General features: G+C 40.8%; 1 long non-coding RNA gene across 1 annotated transcript in view; it reads left to right on the top strand.

The window, feature by feature from the left end:
- The window catches only part of LOC149458013 (uncharacterized), a 58,043-nt gene that overhangs the window by 26,436 nt on the left and 5,518 nt on the right, over positions 1–26,089 (top strand). Inside the window, exons 2-3 of the long non-coding RNA XR_016313530.1 lie at positions 12,460–12,556; positions 22,207–22,346. This is a non-coding gene — a long non-coding RNA (uncharacterized LOC149458013). The remainder of the gene's footprint in view (positions 1–12,459; positions 12,557–22,206; positions 22,347–26,089) is intronic.

Raw genomic sequence — 26,089 nt, 5'->3', positions numbered from 1 at the left:
AATTTAACTAAAGAAATGATTTAAATAATAAATTGAAACAAAATTATTTAAATAATAAATTGAAACAAAACGATTTTTTCCTTTTGCACATGTCTAGTACAGTCTAGGCAGGTCACCTGACCCGAGGTCTTTCTTCCATAAGGGCCCTATTACACTGCTCCTTTGGGAAAAGCAGTAAAATGCACATTCATTATTGATGCGTTGCACTAAATTTAGTGCAATGCATATTGCGTTTTCAATGCATTTTTGATGTGATTTGCAAACAGGGCACCAAAGATGCAGCATGTTGGATTTTAAAAAATGTAGTGCACTGGTGTGAAGAGCTTCTTAAAGCGGAATTCCAGCTGAAAAAAAAAACACTGTAGCTGCAGAACTTTTCAAGTACAGATGATTATCTGTCCAGCAGTGTCTTCTCCACGGCTGGTTTCACCGGCTGTGTTCTCTCCCCATCATCTTCAGTGTGGGCACTCGGCTGTGACAGCTTGCAATTTCACAGCCAGGTGCCCATTGCACATGTGCGAGAAGTGCTGCGCTTTGTGAATGGCCCGTAGTCTTCTGGGACCTAAATCGTGTCACAGAAGACTATGGGGAGGGAGGAGGACAACTTCCACTTCCGAACGCCTAGGCGATCACAATGGGAGTGGGTACCTGTCAAATTCGGGTACCCACTCCCCCCCGCCCCCCAAAGGTGCCAATCCTTAATGGGGAGCGGGGGACAAAGGCTTAAATTGGAACTTCCCATTTTGGGTGGAGAGCCGCTTTAAGATTTAAAGGAAAATATTTTTATTGTGTTTTTATTGCGCTTTTAAGCAGGACAAATCACTGGAGAAATAGATCAGTGTGTAGGGGCCCAATGTAACTGATTTGCATGCACAAAACTCGGGTTCACTTTAAAGCTGAAGTTAAGAATTGTATTGCATACTGTAGATACATTGGTCCAGCTTGTACCAATATAAGTATGGAGGTCTCATACTTCAGCATTCCCTGTGGAAGTGGAGAATCTTTGTAGTAGTCACCATTCACAAAATGCCTTGTATTTTTTTAGTGACTATAAGGCATTCTCTATTTCGAGAGGCGGGGCTGTGACGTCAGGATTTCTACCTTGTCCAATCAGAGAAAGCTTTGTACTCTTTAAAAAGAATACAAGGTGCTCTGTGAACAGTGGCAGAGCCAAATGAGCAACTCCTTGTGCACGCTATGCAGAAGAGAAGCTGCTCGGCACAGGACCTGGTGATCACAGTGGTAGCGGTGACTACTACAGTGAATGTCACCTTCCACTAAGGTCCCTTAGGAATGAGATATGTATACTTACATCATTACCAATGTACCTTTACAACCTTTATGGGCAGCATGGTGGCTAAATGGTTAGCACTTCCACCTGGCAATACTAGGGTTGCTGGTTTGAATCCCAACCATGGCAACCTGCCTAGAGTTTGCATGTTCTCCCTGTGCCTGTGTGGGTTTCCTCCGGGTACTCCAGTTTCCTCCCACACTCCAAAGACATGCTGGTAGGTTAATTGGCTCCTGTAAGAATGTGAGTTAGGGACCTTAGCACTTTATGTATATCTGTAAAGCGCTGCTTAAATTGACTGCACTATATAAGTACCTGTAAAAAATAAAGATCATACCTGGAATTCAGTTTTATTAAAATTTACTGGAACAGACTGGAGAAAAGTACAAGAATTTATGTCTGCAATAAAGCAGACAGATAAGAGAAGTTATCAAAACCTTGGTGATTCATGCAAAAAAAGTTTGCTTTAATCTTGAAATGATAAAACTATTTACCTACAAGTATGTCTTCGGAGCATAGGAGGCAATCCATACAATCACAAACAAAGCAAACTCCATGCAGATAGTGTCCTGAACAGGATTCAAATTAGAGATCCCAGTGCTGCAAGGCTAAAGTGCAAACCTATATGTCACTATACAGAACCCTGCAGAAGAGATACTAACATTGCAGGATAAGCCACACAAAGTGCATTGTTTCTCAGACACAAGACTCACAACAGCCAGAGTGCAACACCACTAACTGCGACGTGTTGGTTGCATATGTAATGAATCAGTATGACAGCATGCTGTCCATGTACATATGCATTTACAAAATATACATGTGTCCAGGGGTGTATTTACCACATGGTAAACAAGGCATTTGCCTAGGGCGACATTTTTCAGGGGGGCAGCAGCATTTTTCATGGGGCTGCTCTGTCCCGCGAAAGAAGGAAAGGAAGAAGGGAAACACGAAGCACAGGGACCAGGTAGGATCTGAGAGAGGCTGCTTGAAGGTGTATGCAGAGTCTGACTCTTGTTCCCGGGGTTGTCCGAAGCTGTGAAGGTGAGTGTCTTATCTCTTTTCGGGGTGGGGGTTGCCAGTGTATGGGGGGCGATGGTAATGGAAGGCTCTCTCGGGTGGGGGGGCTGGGGTGTTGTTGGTCAATGGGGGAAGCCAATTTTTGTGTTGCCTAGCACGAAACCTAACTACACCACTGCATGTGACCACATTTCCACATATGATTCACGTTGCAACCCAATGCACTGAAAAAACTCAGCTCACCCCAATGACACCATTCAAAGCAACGCATTGTACCTTGCCTATGTGTTGGGGTTGTGCTGGAAATAGCTGCCAGCACAGCCCCACCACATCAGGTGTCAACAGCCCCTGAGAGCTGGTTCACACTACAGAAATGCAGTCCAGATGCGTTCCGGATGCATTTTTGCATGGGTGTTTTTGGTGCATTTTTTGCGTTTTTGACACATTCCAGTGCGTTTTTTTATGCATTCCAGTTAATTTTTTTCCCTCTCTTTTCCTTCAATTTAAGAGCCAGTTCACACTGTTTCAGTTGCTTTTTTTTCTGCATCCAAAATGTACAGAAAGTAGGTTATATGGTTGTCAATGTCATAGTTCACATCAGTGCTTGCAGTTCCAGCGCGTTCCAGTTGCAGAGAAAAAAGTAGAACATGCTGCATTTTTTCTGTACAGAACTGCACTGGAACTTGGTAAAACACACCAAAACCGCACCAGAACAAACTGGAATGCACCAAAAATGCACTGGAACACAGATGTCCCTATTTAAATTGAGGGGAAAAATGAAATGGAATGCGTAAAAAAGTCACTGGAACGCTCCAAAAACGCGCATGCAAAAACGCATCCGGAAAGCATCTGGACTGCATTTCTATGGTGCAGGGGCTGACCGACCATTTGGAAACTTGGGCAATGCCTGAGGGCCCGGGGTCAGTAGGGGGCCCCATGAGATGCCCCTGGTACCTTTTTAATAGGCTTTTTTGAGTTTGGGCGAGGACACAGGGGCCCCATGATCCCCTATTGCCTGGGGGCCCCATGAGTTGTCAGTCCGCCCCTGCTATGGTGTGTACCGGCCCTAAATACAGACATGTGCATTTTGATGTATTTTGATGCATTTTACCACATTCCAGTACAGTTATGTGCAGAAAAAATGCAGCATGTTCTACTTTTTTTTCCTGAAACTGCAAGCACTAATGACATTGACAACCTTATAGCCAACTTTCTGTGCGTTTTGGATGCAGAAAAAAAGCAACTGAAACGCATGTAGTGTGAACTGGCCATTAATGTTTTTGAAATGCAACTAGTTTGTGTAAATATCTGAATTTGCCAAGTTATCAGCCTCCTAAAATCAGCTGTAAAGGTAGAGAGAGAAGAGCTCATAGGAGCGTATGTCCACTAACAGATAGGGGGCAGGCAGATGACCTAATTGAATGGCTAAAATACAGTAAAGAATAGTTAGGTCACCAACCTGGCTGTGTTGTGTGATAGAGTTTAAGTAAATCATAGGACTGTATGGATAGGAATACAAATCTTCCAGCAGGTAAAACCACTCCTATATATGTATTTCAACTGTGTATTTCGCTGGTGGCCTGGAATTCAGCATTAGGCCCCCGTCACACCTGAGTGTGCATTTCAACACTTGACACCACGTTCAAGGGTACCCATTTACACCTGAGCAGAGTGTCACTTAAAGTATATGTAAACCTTCACCTTGTAAAAGAACCCATTCAGTTTAAATCAGAAATGAAAGGCAAAACATACAGTATATATGTAGCAGTGCTCTCTTGAGGGCTGCTGGATTTTGATGGGTCCCCCTAAGTTCTGCACAGCCAGTCAACACGCATTTTCCACAATTTTTCTCAGACTCATTAAAATAGTCCTTGAGCTTGGTTTTGTTTTATTAGGGGTTAATAACTTGGATGTAGTCTAGCGGTATATGAAATGCCCAAAGGAACTGTAAAACTTGAGGACAACTTCTCCAAAAACTAGCAATTGTTTCTTTAAGGAGCACTGATGTCCCCTTTGGTGTACCTCCTCAGTCCCCAGATGAATCCTTCCTCTTTCACTCAGCTGTCCTGAGGGTATCCCTGGGCAAGGGATTCCAAGATCTGCAGTTCAATAGTCCCGGATGAGAACTAGTTGGGTATTGCAGCTGACCGCCCTCTCCCTTCTCTGGCCCAGGGGATGTAGAAGTAGTAGCTGCTTACAGGCCTTACGCTGGCTTGCTTCTTCCCTGCTGACATGATGTCCTCCCTAGGAGATGGTGGTACAGTGGAGATCCTTTCCTATAGGTAGGCCCCCTCCATGGGGCCCCCTCCCAGGCTCCGCACTCCAGCACCATCCTTGGTCCATCTTCCACCAGAACACAACTACCGCTCCCACATTTAAGGGTTGCTCTTAATCACCATTCCCAGCCTCTTGCTTGCGGATTGGCCAAATTCCCCTAAACATGCAATTCCAGGCTTCCTACCCTTTCTTCGCCCCTCTTCTAGAAAGTTGATACAGTTTCTAGAAGTGTGGGAGTGCTCCAGAATCACTGACCTGTAAAACCTCTCAGCCTGAGTTAACCTCTCTGCTTCACTTCCAGGCATCTAGTAAGCCTGTGACTAAAAAAAAAATCTTATCGAGCTAAATTTAAAGTGTGCTACATATATATTTGCTGAAAGTCAAAGTTTGCTTGCTGTGGGTATCCCAGGTTCTGAGGCTCCTTAGGCAAACCTGCAACAACATACACTATATTGCCAAAAGTATTGGTCGGCCTGCCTTTACACGCACAACTTTAATGGCATCCCAGTCTTAGTCCATAGGTTTTAATATTGAGTTGGCCCACCCTTTGCAGCTATAACAGCTTCAACTCTTCTGGAAAGGCTGTCCACAAGGTTTAGGAGTGTGTCTATGGGAATGTTTGACCATTCTTCCAGAAGCACATTTGTGAGGTCAGGAACTGATGTCAGAGGAAAAGGCCTGGCTTGCAGTCTCCGCTCTAATTAATCCCAAAGGTGTTCTATTGGGTTGAGGTCAGGACTCTGTGCAGGCCAGTCAAATTCCTCCACCCCAAACTGGCCCATCCATGTCTTTGTTGATGTGCTTTGTGCACTGGTGTGCAGTCATGTTGGAACAGGAAGGGGCCATCCCCAACCTGTTCCCATAGATTTCGGAGCATGATATTGTCCAAAATGTCTTTGTATGCTGACATCTTAAGAGTTTCCTTCACTGGAACTAAGGGGCCAAGCCCAACCCCTGAAAAACCACCCCACACCATAATCCCTCCTCCATCAAACTTTACCCTTGGCACAATGCAGTCAAGCAAGTACTGTTCTCCTGGCAACCACCAAACTCAGACATTGGATTGCCAGACAGAGAAGCGTGATTCGTCACTCCAGAGAACACGTCTCCACTACTCTCGAGTCCAGTGGTGGCATGCTTTACACCACTGCATCTGCCGCTTTGCATTGCACTTAATGATGTAAGGCTTGGATGCAGCTGCTCGGCCATGGAAACCCATTCCATGAAGCTCTCTACACACTGTTGTTGTGCTAATCTGAAGGCCACATGAAATTTGGAGGTGTTTATCTATTGACTCTACAGACAGTTGGCGACTTCTGCACACTGTGAGCTGACCCCGCTCTGTCATTTTACATGGCCTACCACTTCATGGCTGCCTTGCTGTTGTTCCCAGTTGCTTTCACTTTGTTATAATATCACTAACAGTTGGCCGTGGAATATTTAGTAGCAAGGAAATTTAATGGATGGACTTATTGCACAGGTGGCAACCTATCACGGTACTACGCTAGAATTCACTGAGCCCTGAGAGTGACCCATTCTTTCACAAATGTTTGTAGAAGCAGTCTGCATGTCTAGGTGCTTGATTTTATACACCTGTGGTCATGGAGGTGATTGGAACACCTGAATCCAATGATTTGGAGGGGTGTCCCAATACTTTTGGCAATATAGTGTATGTACAGGTATAACATAATAACATAAATAACCATTTCTATAAGTGATTACATACCCTCTATTCTCAGCTGCATAAGAGCTAGGGGAGGAGAAACTACAGTACACTGGTCTCAGTGATTGGCAGTGCAAGTGTGTGTGGGGGGGGCATGTCAGCACAAGCCTTATCATTGAATTAACCCCTAGCACAGCCAGAACACTGACCAAACTGTGCTCTCATGCCTCATGTGGTCAGTTTTTCATAGGAAACCAGAGGGAATGGCAGGAACGCCAGGGATTTCACACATCGGATGCAATACAAAGAGAACAGGACACTTTTTCATACAAGTACATGGTAAAGCAGGCACATATCAGGAATATTCTTTAAGGCTCAAGCCTGGACAAACACTATTACATTTTTGAACAACCATTTGTACTAATATTCAATGATTTGTTGATTGTCATTCCAAAGTACTTAAAAAACCCAAAAAATATTTTTAATAGCCAATTTTGGAGTGAAAGGAGTTTCACTCTCAATATTAGAAATTCATTTGTTCAATAAAAACTATCCATCCTGCTTCCTTAACTTTGAATTTTCTTGTCTTGAAAATGAGCGAAATTCTATGTTTGGCCAGTGAAAGTATGGGACTAAGTTGACTTAAAGTGTAACTCAACCCACAACCCAGTTCCTGCTGAACCGGTCAAGAATTGAACAGTCTATGGCCGGCTTAAGCAGGTGGGTACTGTATGTGTCAAGCATATATCACTAACAATACAAAGGCATATTTTTGTGTTACCCTTGCTATGGAAGTTATATATAAATATGGGTTCCAATGATAAAAAATAGATGGGAACATCTGTGTCACATGAGCACAAGGACAAGGGGCACCCACAAACAATAGTGAAAATATTTGTCAAGCAAAAAAATGTTATTGTTCTAGTTTTGGATAGAATGGGGACGGATTCAAAGCCCTGTTAGATTTTCACTGCTATCCAGGGCTCATTTAGAAAGATTTACCCCAAGTACTCTGTGCTGCTAACAATGGTTTCACCAGAGAGGAAGTGAGCAAAAATCTGCAATAGGGACAAAGACATAAAAAAAATTCTTAGGGCTCATTCACATTGTGCTGCATTGGAAAACAATGCAAGAACAAGAGAAATATTTGCTGCACTAAGAAGAAAAAAAAACAGATGTATACTGTGATGGTTAGCATATTAACCACACAAGTAAAGTGCTTAACCACTTGCCCTCCAGAGGATTTATCCCCCTTCCGGACCAGGCATTACGGCGCTGCGTTACTTTAACTGACAATTGCACGGTCATGCAACGCTGCACCCAAATTAAATTTACATCCTTTTTTTTGCGCAAATTGAGCTTTCTTTTGCTGGTATTTGATCTCCTGTCCTTTTTTACTTTTTGTGCTATAAAAAAAAAGATCGACAATTTTGAGAAAAAAACAATATTTTTGACTTTTTGATATTAAACATGTCCAGTAAAGAAATTTAAAAAAAATCAAATTTCATCATAAATTTAAGCCAAAATGTATTCTGCTACATGTCTTTGCTAAAAAAAAAATCCCAATACGTGTAAATTAATTGCTTTACGTGGAAGTTATAGCGTTTACAAATGGCGATATACAGTGGGGCAAAAAAGTATTTAGTCAGCCACCAATTGTGCAAGTTCTCCCACTTAAAAAGATGAGAGAGGCCTGTAATTGGCATCATAGGTAGATCTCAACTATGAGAGACAAAATGAGAAAAAAAATCCAGACAATCACATTGGCTGATTTGGAAAGAATTTATTTGCAAATTATGGTGGAAAATAAGTATTTGGTCAATATCAAAAGTTCATCTTAATACTTTGTTATATATCCTTTGTTGGCAATGACAGAGGTCAAACGTTTCCTGTAAGTCTTCACAAGGTTGGCACACACTGTTGCTGGTATGTTGGCCCATTCCTCCATGCAGATCTCCTCTAGAGCAGTGATGTTTTGGGGCTGTCGCTGGGCAACACGGACTTTCAACTCCCTCCAAAGGTTTTCTATGGGGTTGAGATCTGGAGACTGGCTAGGCCACTCCAGGACCTTGAAATGCTTTTTACGAAGCCACTCCTTCGTTGCCCGGGTGGTATGTTTCGGATCATTGTCATGTTGGAAGACCCAGCCATGTTTCATCTTTAATGCCCTTGCTGATGGAAGGAGGTTTGCACTCAAAATATCACGATACATGGCCCCATTCATTCTGTCCTGTACATGGATCAGTTGTCCCTGTCCCTTTGCGGAGAAACAGCCCCAAAGCATGATGTTGCCACCCCCATGCTTCACAGTAGGTATGGTGTTCTTTGGATGCAACTCAGCATTCTCTCTCCTCCAAATACGACGAGTTGTGTTTCTACCAAACAGTTCTATTTTGGTTTCATCTGACCATATGACATTCTCCCAATCCTCTTCTGGATCATCCAAATGCTCTCTAGCAAACTTCAGACGGGCCCGGACATGTACTGGCTTAAGCAGGGGGACACGTCTGGCACTGCAGGATCTGAGTCCCTGGCGGCGTAGTGTGTTACTGATGGTAGCCTTTGTTATGTTGGCCCCAGCTCTCTGTAGGTCATTCACTAGGTCCCCCCGTGTGGTCCTGGGATTTTTGCTCACCGTTCTTGTGATCATTTTGACCCCACGGGGTGAGATCTTGCGTGGAGCCCCAGATCGAGGGAGATTATCAGTGGTCTTGTATGTCTTCCATTTTCTAATTATTGCTCCCACAGTTGATTTGTTCACACCGAGCTGCTTGCCTATTCCAGATTCAGTCTTCCCAGCCTGGTGCAGGTCTACAATTTTGTTTCTGGTGTTCTTCGACAGCTCTTTGGTCTTCACCATAGTGGAGTTTGGAGTGTGACTGTTTGAGGTTGTGGACAGGTGTCTTTTATACTGATAACAAGTTCTTGCTTCCAGCACATGTGTCGGCGTCCCACAGAAATGTCCCGATCTCTCCTTGTGACTGCCGTGACAGCCAATCATGATGGTAGTCCCACAGTCCCGCTATAAGTCGTTGATCGCTACCATTACTAGTAAAAATTAAAAAAAAAAGCCCACTATATATACCGCCATTTGAAAACGCTATAACTTTCATCGTAAACCAATTCATTTACACGTATTGGGATTTTTTTAGCAAAGACAAGTAGCAGAATACATTTTGGCCTAAATTTATGATGAAATTTGACTTTTTACATTTTTTTACTGGACATGTTTAATAGCAAAAAGTCAAAAATATTGTTTTGTTTCTTAAAATTGTCAGACTTTTTTTTTTATAGAGCAAAAAATAAAATATGCACAGATGATCAAATACCACCGAAAGAAAGCTCTAGTCATGGGAAAAAAAGGACATAAACTTCATTTGGGTGCAGCGTTGCATGACCGTGCAATTGTCAGTTAAAGCAATGCAGCGCCGTAACGCAAAAAATGGCCTGGTCAGGTAGGGGAGTAAATCCTCTGGAGGGCAAGCGGTTAATCTCCTACAAAGTCGTGGCAGATGGCAGAAGACAGGAAATTTTCAGGTAAAGATTAAGCCTGTCCCAAGATTTTGATTGGTGAAGCAAGAGATTCTTTATGTGCAAAAGTGGCAACAGGGTAATCCTGCATTTATACACATTTATTGGAAATAAAAACTTAGCACACTTACATGTTAAAACACAGGTGTCCAGCACAGCAGAAGCACAGAGACATCATGAGCAGGTGAAGTGAAGCCGCAGGCAAAGTTCCTCTCATGCCAGCAGGATGTGTTTGATCTGACAACTGTCAAGGACTGGCCAGAGCTCAGCGTCCTGGAATGCTGTAGTCAGCCTGGTGGTGATTCCCGTGTGTGCCGATTCCCGTGTGTGCCTGGGAGAGGTGGGCGGTGTACGGGGCATTAACGCGTTTCAAAGGAAAAGCCACCCTTGTCATAAGCTGATGGTGTCTCTGTGCTTTTCCTGTGCTGAACACCTATATTTTAACATGTAAGTGTGCTGTTTGTATTTCCAATAAACGTGTATAAATGCTGATGGAGGTTTTATGCTGTTGCCACTTTTGTCTTTGAATTTCCCTCAATCTTTCCGGATTTATGTGGGTATAGGATTATAACTTTTTTTCTTTTATAGTTGAACTGGATGGACTTTTGTCTTTTTTTCAGCCAGACTAACTATGTAACTATGCTGACAGCTGCAAGATTTTTCATTGCATGACCACGTATCCTGATCTACTCATCAAAAAGATTTAATTGGAGAGTCGGAAACTTGGGGTGCACTGGATTGGTTTGTTTGTTTCCTCTAGATTCATTATTAGAGTCATGCAGCAGTTTAAATTAGAGCTTGAGCTATAGAACTCTGTAAGCCTGGGTTCACATATATGCGGTTCGGTACATCGCATGTGATTTGCACAGGAACCACACCACATTCCTGTGCAAATCAGATGCGAATTGTGTGCAGTGCGATTTGAGCCATACATTATATATGGCTCAAATTGCACCGCATCCGCACCAAAAAGGTACAGGACCCTTTTTTTGGTAGCACTAGGATCGGATCGCATGTGTATTCACACCTATGGAATCCGATTCTGCACATCGCACCGCGTTTTGCGGATCAATTTCGGGGTGTTGTTAACTTAACATACACACCCGCAGTGGTTCGCATGAACTGGGTGCGATTCTGATGCAGTGTGGAATTCGCACAGAAAACGCTGCGAATTATGCACCACATCAGTGAACCCAGGCTAAAGGACAGGTTTCTTTTTTCAGCAAAGTGGAAAAGACATCTGGCAAGCATGCAATAAGAAGCATAAAACTCCATTCATGGTTTAAATATGAAATTCCAAGATGTTATATGTAATATTTCTTACTTACTTGACTAAGTAATAAAAACCCTAATTTTATTCTGAGCACCAGGCAGATATTAAAAAAAACAACACTATTGATTATGTTATGTATTCCTTAAAAACAAATATATTAACTGCAACTAGTGTAAGTACCGGAATTGGAACTGCTTATACAGAAGCACTCAGGCTGGGAGAGGGAGGAGCAGCACTAGTAGCCAATCAGCTGTGCAGCAGTGTACATGTGCTAACAAGGAAAATGCTGTCAGGAACAGAATGCATAATTAGTGGAGAGATAAGTCACAGGCGGGGGGTTGGGATGTGACCAGGCTAAATTGCCAAACTGCAGTAGAGAAAGTACAGGTCACCAATCTGTCTGCATTGTCTTACAGGATCGTGTGAATCTCAGGACCGAATTACAGAAATAGAAATCTTCTGGCATACATCCTAAATGGGTTCTTTGAATCTTTATTTAGCTGTTTGCCTGGTTTAAAGTCTACCCTAAAAAATGTACCTTTTCCGGTGGCCCCTGTCTTCAAACTGCTTTGATGCCTTACATTATTCAATACTTCCAGGAATGTTGAGTAACTTGTTCCCACTGCATGCTGTGGTTCCTTCCATGGACTTGTACATCCTATATGAGTCCGCGAGAGGAACTACAGGGTGCAGCGGGGGAGCAAGCATTCACACACCCTGGAAATGCAGAATACCTGTAGCTTCTGGGGAGCAACAAGGTGGCAGAATTTGAAGACACAGATGAAAGGGTCACTTCAACTATCTGACTATGAATGTACACTTACCAGCCATTTTATTAGGTACACCTTGCGAGTGCCAAGAAAATATCCCCCCACACCATTACACCACCACCAGCAGCCTGAACTGTTGATACAAGGCAGGATGAATACAAGCTTTCATGCTGTTTACGCCAAATGCTGACCCTACCATATGAATGTCGCAGCAACCAGTCTACCCATTCTTCTCTGACATCAGCAAGACGTTTTCGTCCACATAGCTGCCATTCACTGCATATTTTCACTTTTTCAGGCCATTCTCTGTAAACCCTAGAGATGGCTGTGCGTGAAATCCTAGTAGATCAGCAGTTTATGAGCTTCTCAGACTAGCCTGTCTGGGACAAACAACCATTCCACATTCAAAGTAACTTAAATCCCCTTTCTTCCCCATTCTGATGTTGAGTTTGAACTTTAGCAAGCTGTCTTCACCATGTCTAAATGCCTAAATGCACTGAGTTGCTGTCATGTGATTGGCTGATTAGCAAGTTGTGTTACCAAGCAGTTGAACAGATGTACCTAATAAAGTGCCCAGTGAATGTATATCTTAGTACTTAAACATTTCACACTTTGGAAATTAGATTCTTTATCTTAGTTTTTTTCAGGTGTTCCTCAAACATAAAACAGCCCCAACATGCCTGTTGAGGATAAAGACAAAGACAAAGACAAGCAAAAAACTGGAGTTTTAAAACGTAAGTAAAAAATTTATTTTTCAAGAATCACTCCATAATACATGCCAGGACGCCACAGTACAGACTATGAATCTAAAATGAATTATACAGTGTTGTGCGATGGAATGCCTAGAAAAGTCTTACAAAAATTATTTCAGTTTTTAGATTTCCTGACAATGCATTTATTGATATCTATGGCTTCCTATCCCACTTCTCCAATTCTTGTACGTCTGTTATAGGGGCAGAACGAAAGAGAAAATCTCAGGAAAGAAATACAAACCTTACAGAAATGTTATTTTTCTCTATTCTGCCTATTAAAATGGGCTGGCAGAACTAGTCTTTAAAGCCAAAATCTTGTGATTTTTTCTTTTTTCTAGAATAGCCCCCCCACCATATTTCCTAGATAAAAAATGTGGCCAAGCACTATTTACTCTTCACACTCCAGTGGTGCCCCCGCTTCCCTTTCCATCTAGCACCAACAGTCTCTTTCAACGACTTGCATCATCTAAAGAAAAAAAACGTGTATATATATATATATATATATATATATATATATGGTATATATTTTTTTTTTTCAAGAGCAAGAGGGGATGTCTAAGGTTGGGGGTCCCCTAAAATAAAAAGAGACCTATTTTTTTCATTACACCTCTTTACTTTGACATCAGTGCTTGCCATTACCATCTTTTATAAGCTCAGGTAAGGCTGAGTGTAAACTTGTAGTGAAATAGTGCAAAACAAACAAAACAAAAACACTGTCTTTATAAATGCCTTAAAGGTGCATGGAGCAAGAATTTTAAAGCAAAGCTTGAGGTGCCCACAAAAAATTATTTCTTGACAGCTCCATGTCAGCCCACCACTGGGTATGCCCCACCCATACTCCCACATGCAAGACCTCACTCGTGAATTTGACTCACTCTCCCAGGCCAGTGTTCCTTTCTTTTCCTCCTCACCTCATAGGGGTGTTGCTATGGGAAATGTCGTTAAGGATAACTTTCCTGGTAGCGGTAATCTCAACTAGGAGACTACGTTGGTGGCTCTAGGATGTACAGAACCCTATATGTCCTTCTTGGCGGACAGAGTCTTTCTGCTCCTGATGTTGGACTCTATTCCAAAAATTGCCTCAAGATTCCATTTATGTCAAGAAAATGCGTTGCCTAATTTTTGTCTGGAAGATGGACAATAAGTTAGTGCTTTGCATGTAGGGGGGACGCTGAAGACTTATATCAATGCTACGTTAAGCTTCCTTAAGCTTCCTTACCTTAAGCTTCAGGTCTTTGGATTGCCGATTTGTGATTTTTGAGACCAGATCCTTGGGTACAGTGATTGCTTCCTGGCTTGCAAAAGTGATCTCCCTGGCATATATGGATAGGGGAATCCACATGAAGTGTCCGGGAGGAATCCAAATGAAGTGTCTCAGCCTTTTCGGTGGCAGCCTGTAGGGTCTCGCCAATTTGCAAGGGGGCAACGTGATCATCTTTTATTTGTTTTTACACCTTTATTTCTCATTATCACATACAGTAGATCCGTCATTGTTGACAACTGCTAACTTTGGCAAAATGGTTCTCTCAAGCCAGAGGCCATTAATAACCTTATCTTGTTTCTGCATTATCCCACCCTGGTTAGCTAGCTAATTCCCTGTGGTAGGCTGATATGGAGCTGTCAGAAAAACTGAAAATTGAATATCAAATACTTACCACAATAGTCCTTTCCTGACCAGTTCTATGTCAGCATAAACTCCCACCCAGGTGCGAAAATTAGCTTTGGGCTGGAAGGGGGAGTCAACATTATGAGTTAGTCAAGTTAAAAGTAAGATTTAGTTTAAATCACATCACAGGGTATACTAAGAATAGGCAAGGAAAATAAGGGCATTTATATTTTATATTAAAGCAAGTATGACCCTGGACAGAAAAGTAGGTATGTCAACTTTACAATTATTTTTCTCCAAATGAAAGCATGCCTTTTCCAGGACATAATGAGTTAATCATTTCAAGGGAGTAGCCTACAAAATATGTTCTCTGATAACGCTCCCCCATAACATTCCGTAGGAAGGACATTCTCATAGGAATTTTGATGGACCAGCAACAATATTAAAAAACAAAAAGGACACTAATAAGGGAAAAGCATCTTTCAAATAAAATGGAATCCTTCCACATCCATAGCCACTGGTAAATAAAAAAGACAAATGTACTAAATACTTTCAAAACAAATACACCAAACAACAAACTCATCATACATACAAAACAGTACCACTGTGTAATGTCCACTAATTTACTGGAGCTTTTAAATAAAATTGAAAGTAACCAGATTAAAATAATTCAAACTGTAATTCATGTTCAAACTGTAATTAAAGTGTATGAATAGACAAAACCTTTTTTGTAGTTTTGGATAAAGTAGGGTATGTTGCTATCAGTGAAACATTGGGGAAATTTACCTTTACTTTCTTTCCCAGAGACACAGCAGAAAGTTAGAACGAGTGACCCAGATTAATGGGGATTAAGCTTTAAACAGTTGTCCCCAGAACAGATGTCCCCATTAGAAGATTCCCCTTTCCTCTTGTTTCGGACACAACTCCAAAGTTTTGGATTTCCCCTCACTTTCTTTTTCCTTTTAATGGTCACCCCTACAAATAGAGAAGTGGATCTCTGGGGGAAGGGGGAGTTGGGGGAGGGGGGAGACTGGAATAAAAACTTGACAATGGTCTAATCCTTCCCTATGCCATCCAACAGTAAGAAAAGTTTTTGTCTAGAGATACAGTTTAAACTGGAAGTAGGCTTTAATTTAGTCAACTTACAGTATTATTACTAGTGATATTTATTTCTCATGCATTAAGGGGCACAGGAAGTATTTAACCATTGGTTTATACTGCCACTTACAGGAGGATTAAACACAAACAAAAAAAATTGTAGGCAAACCCAAGATAATCCATCCTACTACCAGCATGCATTGTTTTTTGGGGTTTTTTTGCAAGTGTCCTAGGATAATGGTTGTCTTTTCATCATCTCTGTTTTGTTAAAGACTAGTATATATTTTTCATATAACAGAATCCTACAAATGTAAGTCTAAAGTGTAAGGCCTGTTCGTTTATCAATCCTAGACAAAAAAAATCTTTATCAGGATGGATGGTAAGGTATTTCACATCAAAGAATTTATTTGTTGTGGGACACAATTTGTTATATATGGTCTGAGGTGCCGTTGTGGGCTATATTATGTTGGCAGGACAGTGTGCACTATGCGAACAAGATTTAGTGAACATCGACGCCTTAAAGAACAGAAGGTTGAAAAGCATAGTGTTCCTCGCCATTTCTGTACCTTATACGGTGGGAGTACCCAGGGTTTAATGTCAATACCTGAAGGTGAGAATTTTTCCAGATTGTGTCATCGTGAGACATTCCGGATTTTTACACTCAATACTATGTCCCCCAAGGGTTTAATGAGGAGCTTGAAATTATTACTTTGATCTAAAACTAATCTAAATTCTACAGTTAGGGTGTTATTGCAACTGGATCTATCAGCCATGACCTTAAGTTGCAAATGATGGGATTGGAATCCAGGATTTAACGTCATACTATACACCACTTAGTGAAATAATTACCCTTGGAGAAGTGTTGTATATAATATAGGTGCATTTTTAGTGCACTGCACTGTTAAACAATTATTCTATAGTGATCTTTTTATATATAAATGAATGATCGTAGCAGCAATTAGGAGAAAAATATTTATATATGTTTGTGTATGGGATGTGTACATGTGTGTGTTTATATGTATGCATGCATGTACATGTGTGTGTATATATCTAAACATTTCCCAATAGTATTAGGTTGTTGTAGTCTTGCCATTGCTGCCTTTAGAAGTGCCCCTTTGAAGATCTTGAGGAGGTCGAAAAGGACCATATATAAGGCATTGGGGGCCACGGGTGAGCATGACTTGACAAAGTAGGCCACGCCTCCAAAACACGTCATCATAGCAACCACGTCCTCCCCTTTCCCCTTCCGTAGCTGTGAGAGGTATCCATAGAGCGTGCGCCAGCTGGCTCATGCGCATGCACAGTAGTGGCGGAACCGCTCAGCCATAAGCTGATTACTACAGTGATGCCAATGATATTAGGAGGAAAATGAGGACTATCACCACATTGAGAGTACTTTATTACCTTTCTACTATGTGAGTGCAACCATTTTTATGTCTTTTAATTACAATGAAATAGAGTTACACTAGGGCGGTTGTGCACTCTCTGTTCTTTCTGTCTTGTTGTCCAGATTTATCTCCGCTACCCTGTGGAGTCTTTGGAGAGCTGCAATATCCTCCCTTCCATTTCTATAAATACCAGCCAGAGGGTTTTTCCCAGAAGATCAGTGCAATAGTAACTTGCTTGTGTTTTATATATTTTGCCAGAAACTTTTTGCTTCAACCTTTTTCTTCAATCAAGACTCTTGTCTAATTCGCTGCTAGGGCTTTGTTTGTTCAATTGCAGCTGTCCAGTGTGTTTGTCCTCAGCCTGTCTTTTGTAATACTGTGTCCGAACCCTACTTAGCTGGTTGTTATTGTAATAGCTTGGAAGTTACCTTCAGGCATTGGGTTCCACATGGGGCACTTTCAGGACTCCATTCTGGTCAAAGTTAGCCACGGATCGCTTTCCAGTTCCAGAACTGCTAGCATTGCCACAGCACTTGCCCTGTATTTGAAGACTAGTTAATGAGTGGGCTGGTCAATTTGAGTAGCAGGATTGATTTACATAGGTCGCAGGGCACTTTTGTATAGCACACACAATTTTTGGAGTGCTTTACATATTGTTCTTTCACATCAGTTCCTGGTGTCAAGGAGCTTACAGTTCAAGGTTCCTACATAACATGCATACATACACATACTAGGCTTAGTTTGAACAGGACACATGTCTTTGGAGTGTGGGAAAACACCAAGGGAGGGCATGCAAACTGCATGCAGGTAGAGTCTTGGTTGGCATTCAAATTTAAGAATCTAGTGCTACAGGGATCTTTTCCCCCAAACAGCGAAGAGAAGGCATCTCCTGCTGCTGCTCCTGTCTACAAAAACCCATGTGGAATGTCATTCTTTGATTTATTTCTATTGTCTTCCAAAGTGACTGGATTATGTGCTCGAAGCCTTGCCTCTTACATACTTACATAGTTAGTCTGGCTGAAAAAAGACAAAAGTCCATCCAGTTCAACCATAAAAAAAAAAGTTATAATCCTACATCCACAGTTGATCCAGTGGAAGGCAAAAAATCCAGCAAAGCATGATCGAATTTGCTCCTGCAGCGGAAAAAATTCCTTCCTGATCCCCCAGGAGGCAATTGGATTGTCCCTGGATCAACTTTACCTATAAATGTTAGTAACCAGTTATATTCTGTGTATCCAAGAAAGAATCCAGGCCTTTTTTAAAGCAATGCACTGAGCTGATCAGAACAAACTCCTGAGGGAGTCTATTACACTTTTTCACAGCTCTTACTGTGAAGAAACCTTTCCGTATTTGGAGATTAAATCTCTTTTCCTCCAGACATAAAGAGTGCCCCCTTGTCCTCTATGTTGACCTCAATGTGAATAACTCGACCCCAAGTTCACTATATGAACCACTGATGTATTTATACATGTTGATCAAATCCCCCTTAGTCTCCTCTTCTCAAGTGAGAATAAATTCAATTCCTCTACTCGTTCCTCATAGCTGAGCTCCTCCATGCCTCTTATCAGTTTGGTTGCACTTCTCTGTACTTTCTCAAGTTCCCCAATGTTCTTTTTGTGAATTGGTGCCCAAAACTGAACTGCATATTCCAGATGAAGTATTATTAATGATTTGTACCGGGGTAATATGATATCTCTTTCTCTGGAGTCTATACCTCTTTTAATACAAGAGAGGATTTTGCTCGCTTTAGAAACCAGAGCTTGGCATTGCATGCCATTATTAAGCTTGTGATCTACCAGAACTCCCAGATCCTTCTCCACCATTGATTCCCCCAGTTGTACTCGATTCCCCCAGTTGTACTCCCCTAGTATGTATGATGCATGCATATTTTTAGCCCCCAAGTGCAGAACCTTACATTTATCAACATTAAACCTCATTTGCCACATAGTTACCCAATTATACAGTGCATTGAGGTCGGCTTGTAAGTTGAAGACATCCTGTAAGGAAGTTATTTCACTGCACAGCTTGGTGTCATCTGCAAAGACTGAAATGGGATTTATAATCCCAGACCCTATATCGTTTATAAATATATTAAAAAGTAAGGGTCCCAACACTGAACCCTGGGGTACACCACTGACAACTCTAGACCATGCAGAGTATGAATCATTAACCACTACTTTCTGAATACGATCTTTTAGCCAGTTTTCTATCCATTTACATATGAATTTTTCCAAGCCTGTAGACTTTACCTTACACATTAGCCGTGTGTGGGGAACTGTGTCAAACGCTTTTGCAAAATCCAAGTATACCACGTCCACCGCCACCCCTCTGTTCAAGTATACCACATCCACCGCCACCCCTCTGTCCAAGGTTTTGCTCACCTCTTCATAAAAAGAAATCCGATTAGTTTGACAAATTCTGTCTTTCATGAATCCATGCTGTCTGTTGCTTAAAATATTTATTTCCAGCAAGAACTCATCTATGTGGTCTTTTATTAAACTCTCCAGTATTTTCCCAACTATAGATAAAACTAAATATACAGGTCTATAATTACTTGGTAAAGATTTTGACCCCTTTTTAAATATAGGTACCACATTGGCCTTACGCCAATCCAGTGGTGCTATGCCAGTCATTAAAGAGTCTCTAAAAATTAGAAACAATGGCTTTGAAATGATAGAGCTCAATTCTTTAAGGACCCGTGGGTGTATGCCATCCGGTCCAGGTGCTTTATTCACCTTTATTCTGTCTAAATATTTCTGGATCATATCAATTGTGAGCCATTGTAGATCATCTGGAGCTGTGTCAATACCATGCCCATTATGGACAAGAGCTCCCCCATGCTCCTTTGTATACACAGAGCTGAAGAAGGTATGTAATAAATTTGTCTTCTCTTTGTCCCCAGTCACCCACTCTAGATAATTTTGTAAAGGGCCTACATGCTCAGACCTGACCTTTTTACTATTAATATATTTGGAGAATTTTTGGGGGTTTGTCCTGCTATCATTTGCAATCTGTCGTTCGTTTTCAATTTTGTGCAGCCATTATTTCTTTTTTGTATATTCTGTTCAAGTTACCTTGAACTTGCCTCGAACTTGCCTTGAACTTGTTTCCAAAAATGTTCTTAAAATAACAAATATATAAGTGAATATATGAAAAACATTTTTTTTATCTTCTTTTTACTATTATACATTATATTATATATTTTATTATTTTTGCTATTGGCAACTTTACATTATTATTATGAATATTGCTAGTAAAAATGTGTTTGTTTTTTTTGCTATTATTAACACTATTAAGAATACAATTATTATCAACCTACCATATCCTCACTTTTATTACCATCATTCTGATCACCAATACTTGTATCAATTTAGTGTCTTTAAAATTGTATTTTATTATGCATTGACTTGTATTTGGATTTGATTTTGTTCTTGAATTATTGGAATCATATGTTACAAGGATTTACAGTTAGGTCCATATATATTTGGACACAGGCACAATTTTGGCTTTTGGCTCTGTATGCCACCAAAATAAATTATAATGAAACAATCCAAATGAATTTGAAGTGCAGACTTTCAGCTTTAATTCAAGGGGTTGAACATGAATATCAAGTACAAATTTTAGGAACTGCAACCATTTTTATACACATTCCCTCCATTTTCAGGGGCTCAAATGTAATTGGACAATGCATATAATCATAAATAAAATGTTAATTTTTAATATTTTATTGAGAATCCTTTACTGGCAATGACTGCCTGAAGTCTGGAACCCATGGACGTTACCAAAGACTGGGTTTCCTCCTTTCTGATGCTTTGCCAGGCTATAACTGCAGCTGTCTTCAGTTGTTCCTTGTTTGTGGGTCTTTCTGCCTTTGGTTTTGCTTTCAGCAAGTGAAATGCATGCTCAATTGGGTTGAGATCAGGTGAATGACTTGGCCATTGCAGAATCTTTAAAAAGCTCCTGGGTTGCTTTTGCAATGTGTTTTGGATCATTGTCCATCTGTACTGTGAGGCACTATCCAATCAAGTTTGCTGCATTTGGCTGAATCTGGGCTGACAGTATATCTCTAAACACTGCAGAATTCATCCGGATGTTTCTGTCTTCTGTCATATCATCAATAAACACCAATGGCCCAGTGCCACTGGAACCCATGCATGCCTGTGCCATCACACTGCCTCCACCATGTTTTACAGATGACGTTGTGTGCTTTAGATCATGAGCTGTTCCAAGCTTTCGCCACACTTTTTTCTTCCCATCATTCCTGTACATCTTGTAATCTTAGCTTCATCCGTACAAAGAATGCTTTTCCAGAAATGGTCTGGCTTTTTAAGCTGTTTCTTGGCAAAGTCTAATCTGACTTTTTCTATTCTTCAGGCTTATGAATGGTTTGCACCGTGTGGTGAACCCTCTGTATTTGCTCTCTTGAAGTCTTCTCTTTATTGTAGACATTGACAATGATACACCCACCTCCTGGAGAGTGTCCTTCACTTGTCTGGATGTTGTGAATGGGTTTTGTCTTTGCCATAGAGAGGATCCTGTGATCATCTATCACTGTTGTCTTCTGTGGACATCCATAGCTTTTTATGTTGCTGAGCTCACCAGTGCGTTCTTCTTTCCTCAGAATGTACCAAACTGTTGATTTGGCCACTCCTAATGTTGCTGCTATCTCTCTGATGGATTTGTTTCGTTCCATTTCCATGAAGCCTTACAATGGCTTGTTTCACTTTCATGGACAGCTCCTTTGAACACATGATGTAGGCTCACAGCAATAGATTCCAAATGCAAATACCACACTTAGAATTAACTCCAGACCATTTACCTGCTTAATTGGTGAAGATATAATGAAGGAGTAACCCTCAACTGGCCATGAAACAGCTTTTGATTCAATTGTCCAATTACTTTTGGTCCCTTGAAAAAGGGGGGATTTCTACTCTTAAGAGCTGTAATTCCTAAACCCTTCCTCCAATTTGGATGTACGTACCCTCAAATTAAACCTGAGAGTGTGCAATTTCAGCCCATATCCATTATATTTCTATAGCTTGAATACGTTTTGTTAAATGCATGAAAAGAAATTGTGCCTGTGTCCAAATATATATGGACCTAACTGTATATATAAGAACATTTTATTATCTTATATGTTATATGTTATCCCTGATGTAGGGGGCAGAAATACAGTCCTGAAATGTGTTGGAACAATCTATCATTGGATTAAACTTGTATTCAGACTCAGATATTATGGTATGGTGCTTTAATTTTAAATTTACACATTCCTTCTGTGTCCCTCAAAGTCCATTGAGGGACACAGACCCCAGTCCTCTGTGTTTATGATCATGCTCTCAGTACTGCTTTGCTACAAAACTCAGGTATGCTGGTAGTAGGAGGGGTTATCTTGGCCTGGCCTACATTTGTTTGTTTGCCAGTGTCCAATCTTCCTGTAAGCTGCAGGAAAGATTAGGCACTGTTAAAGGTTTCCTGTGTCCCTCGAAAAAAAAAAAAGGTACAAATCGCCTGTTATTTTTACTATCTTTTTCTTTTTGAAGTTTTTACAGCATATGTAGGAAGAGCTGAGTTGAACAGAAAAAACAAAAACAAAGAGGGAGATTACAAAAACAGAGACAAACCAGATAAACCCAAGGCCTGATGAAGAAGTTAAAAACCAGTTGAGTGGGCTTCAGAACCGGTACGTTAGTACTTAGCACTGGCAACTCTTGCATTAACAGGCTTAAAATCAGCAGCTCTCCTTAGTGCTCCTATAATGCATAATGTCACGAACACAAAAACTACCCCTTAAAGGATAAATTCACCTTTTTCTGGCAGAATTTCACTTTTCATTATAACTAGAAGCATTTTCCAATGCCATTTCTGGCTCAGCCATCCCATTGTGCTTCCCTCTCACCTTATCCACAGTAGGTTTATTTTCTTGTCAGATTCATTGAATTTTTGAAATCATTTTCAGATTCCATCACTTCCTGTAGATCATTTCTCAGCATTCACTTGCTGTAGGCCATCTCCCAGATGCCTTCACTTCCTTGCTGCATCACAGAAGAGGGTGTGATAGCATGTGTTCATCACTCTGGCCCACACCTCCCTCATTACAATAGTACCTTTCATCCATTTTCTAAAGGATCTGATTGTACAATCTCCTTTAGATTTCCCATCAGCTATGTAGTACAAGTGCCTTTCTGATTTGATACAAATTGAATAGATTGTTCAGGTGTGTCCTCGTATTCCACAGTTCTGGTAAATCTGAAAGAACTTGTACAGAGATTGTATAATCATGTTTCATAGTGTATGGTCATCTTTATGCATTTGTTTTGGGTGTTTTGGAGCTTTTTCACTTGACACAAACACTATGCATTTTCTGTTCAGCTTGCCATGCATTCGGAAACACACAGATGTGAATGGAGCCTCACTGTTCTAGTGTAAACAAACCAATTTCACTTTCAGGCCCCATTCACACACGGGAGTAGCATGTTTTTTGGCTAATTTTTCCAGTGACACACAAAGGGCAGTCCAGTTATTCCAATAGGCTGCACTACACGTGAAAAAGTAGCTAATGGGACATTTTGGCGTGGTGTGAGTTGCACGTTTTTACTGTGCGTTTTGCTGTATTTTCCACTCATTTTTTTTGATGTGCCGTTAACAATTAATGACACTGAAAGAGCAACTAGGTAATTTTAGGTGTATAAATGTGGCCATACACTATACAATCTGATTGTACAATCTCTGTACAATCTCCTTTAGATTTAGCAAAACTATATAATAGGAGAACACACCATCTATCCAATCACTCTGTATCCCTGTATCCAATCAAGCAGGCCCTTGCACTACATAGGGGTGTCCTGTGCACTGCATGCAGCCTCAGGCAGTTTAGCATGCAGCCTGAACCCATCTGAAGGGAAGCTGGGGTAACCAGGTAAATGTGGGAGAGATGCAGAGGATGCCATGAACAAATAGTTGTTGGGTGAAGGATGTGTGTTTTAACCTCCCTAGCGGTCTGATTATTTCAGATTTTTGGTGCTGAAAGCGGTACCATTATTTTGCATGGAAATATGTAGTTTTTTTATTGTAGGCTGTAGTTTTTAGGAATAACTCACTGAAATCTGTCCGAACAAGAGTCTAGTGAACATTCCGGGTATGATAAAATTTGAAACATGAAATCATAAATTATAATTTAATAAATAATCATAAAAATTAATAATATAATAATAATACATTTAATTCAATAATATAATCAAACCAAAAACACTGAAATTTGAAATAGAGCTCCAAGTTCTCACATCGCTGAGCAAAGTCGCAAAATAGTTTTCAGTGTCTGATGATGAATTTCCCCACGAATCATTATCACTCAATTCTGCAAGTGGTTCTGATTTACTATCGCTGTTCTCTAGCCGGTCTAAAACCACTTTTGACCTAAAGGGACACTTTTTGGACGCCATGGACTTTTCTCAGTTTCCAGGCAGAAAGCACAGACAAAATGCAGGCAGGGCACAGGACAAAGAACTAGGGACAAAATGTATGTGAAATGGGTTGAAACAGCAATGTTTTGCTATGTAAAATTTTTTTTTTAAAAATGACATTTTTAAAAATTTTAAAATTTCCCGCCGCCGGCGGCGGCGCCCATACGTCCCAACGTCACAGGGACCGGAACACAGAAGCCGGATGACGGCATCGGCCGGAGGAGATGGCCGGGGACGCTGCACGGGACACATCGCGGGAGCGAAGGACAAGGTAAGCTCTGCAGGGACTCCCTATGCAGCGCCGCATGGTAAGTCCGAGTGTAGCTCAGGGTTACCGCTTTTGGCACTGACATTTTACCCCGAGCAACACTCGGGAATACCGCTAGGGAGGTTAATGAGGTCAGTGCAGGATGTGTGTGCTAATGTGGTCAGCTAGTAATCTCTTTCCAGTGTCTTACTGGCTTTTCTGTCCTAAATCTACATGCCAGCAAGTTATGAAGCTTTCTAAGAAATACAGCAAGGGCTAAGGTAAGGCCTTGTTCTCAAAGTCAAAGAAAGCTTTTATTTTTTTTTACAACATTAATTTTTATTTATTTATTTCAGGTACTTATATAGCACTGTCAATTTATGTAGCACTTTATATATATATATATATATATATATATATATATATATATTGTACATTCACATCAGTCCCTAACCCTCAAGGGGTGTACAATCTAAGGTCCCTAACTTACATCCATACATACACATACTAGGGCCAATTTAGACAGGAGCCAATTAACTTACCAGCATGTCTTTGGAGCGTGGGAGGAAACCAGAGTACCCGGAGGAAACCCACACAGGCACAGGGCAAAGAGGCAAACTCCAGGCAGGTGGTGCCATGGCTGGGATTCAAACCGATGACCCTAGTACTGCCAGGCGGAAGTGCTAACCATTTAGCCACTGTGCTGCCCCATAATGGTATAGTGGTACATAGGGGAGGTGGATTTTAGAAACAAAAGGCCTTTAAACCCTCCCTCTGACTGAACATTTATCAAAGTGATTCTGTGCTTGGCCTGAGTTCAACTTCAATTCTGAATAAAGTTGAGATGCTGGAGCATGTACATGAAAACAGAATGCAATGACTTGTAAATCTCATAAACCCATATTTTATTTACAACAGAAATTATAAAACATATCAAATGTTTAAACTGAGAAAATATACTGTTTAAATAAAAAAAATAAGATCATTTTGAAATTGATGCAAGCAAAATGTTTCAAAAAAGTTGGAGCAAGGCAACAAAAAGCTGGCAAAGTAAGTGGTACTAACTAGGAAGAGCTGGAAGAACAATTTGCATTACCTAATTAGGTCATTTGCAATAGATCAGTGACATGATTGGGTATACAAAGGGCATTTTTGAGAGTTAGGAGTGACTCAGAAGTAAAGATGGTCAGAGGTTCACCATCTGTGAAACGCTGCATATAAAAATTGTCGAACAATTTCAGAATAATATTCCTTAACATAAAATTGCAGACTTTAAAAATATCATCTACAGTAGATATTATCATCAAAAGATTCCAAGTAAAAAAAAATGTTTAAAACTTGTAAAAAAATGTTAGTTACACATAAGCACATAAAATTTCCCCCAAAAATTTGAAGCCCCCACCACCACCATCATATGCACACATGTTCGAACATAAATGCAAGTGTCAGGGTGACGATACATGAAAATGTCAATTGTGATACACGTTACATATCACCGCACATACCAGAGTGAAAGCAACAATCATAGTGGCAGAGCTCCTGCATAATGGTAAACTGTTGACCTAAAGAGGGCTTTTAAAGCATTGCCTGTGGAAAATATATGGTACTTAAGTTTGTCACCATTTCATGGGCGCAGGCAATTTTAAGTTTGACATGTTAAGTATCTTTTTGCTCAGAGCAACCTCATCTTTCATACCTTACTAAAACAGTTAGTAA

The sequence above is a fragment of the Staurois parvus genome, unplaced genomic scaffold, assembly GCF_062004578.1.
Source record: "Staurois parvus isolate SC_StPar_1 unplaced genomic scaffold, SC_StPar_1.0 ptg000298l, whole genome shotgun sequence".
In the NCBI taxonomy this organism is placed as follows: Eukaryota; Metazoa; Chordata; class Amphibia; order Anura; family Ranidae; genus Staurois; species Staurois parvus.
The sequence above is the reverse complement of the archived record's forward strand: the minus strand, read 5'-3'. Positions and strand labels throughout refer to the sequence as shown.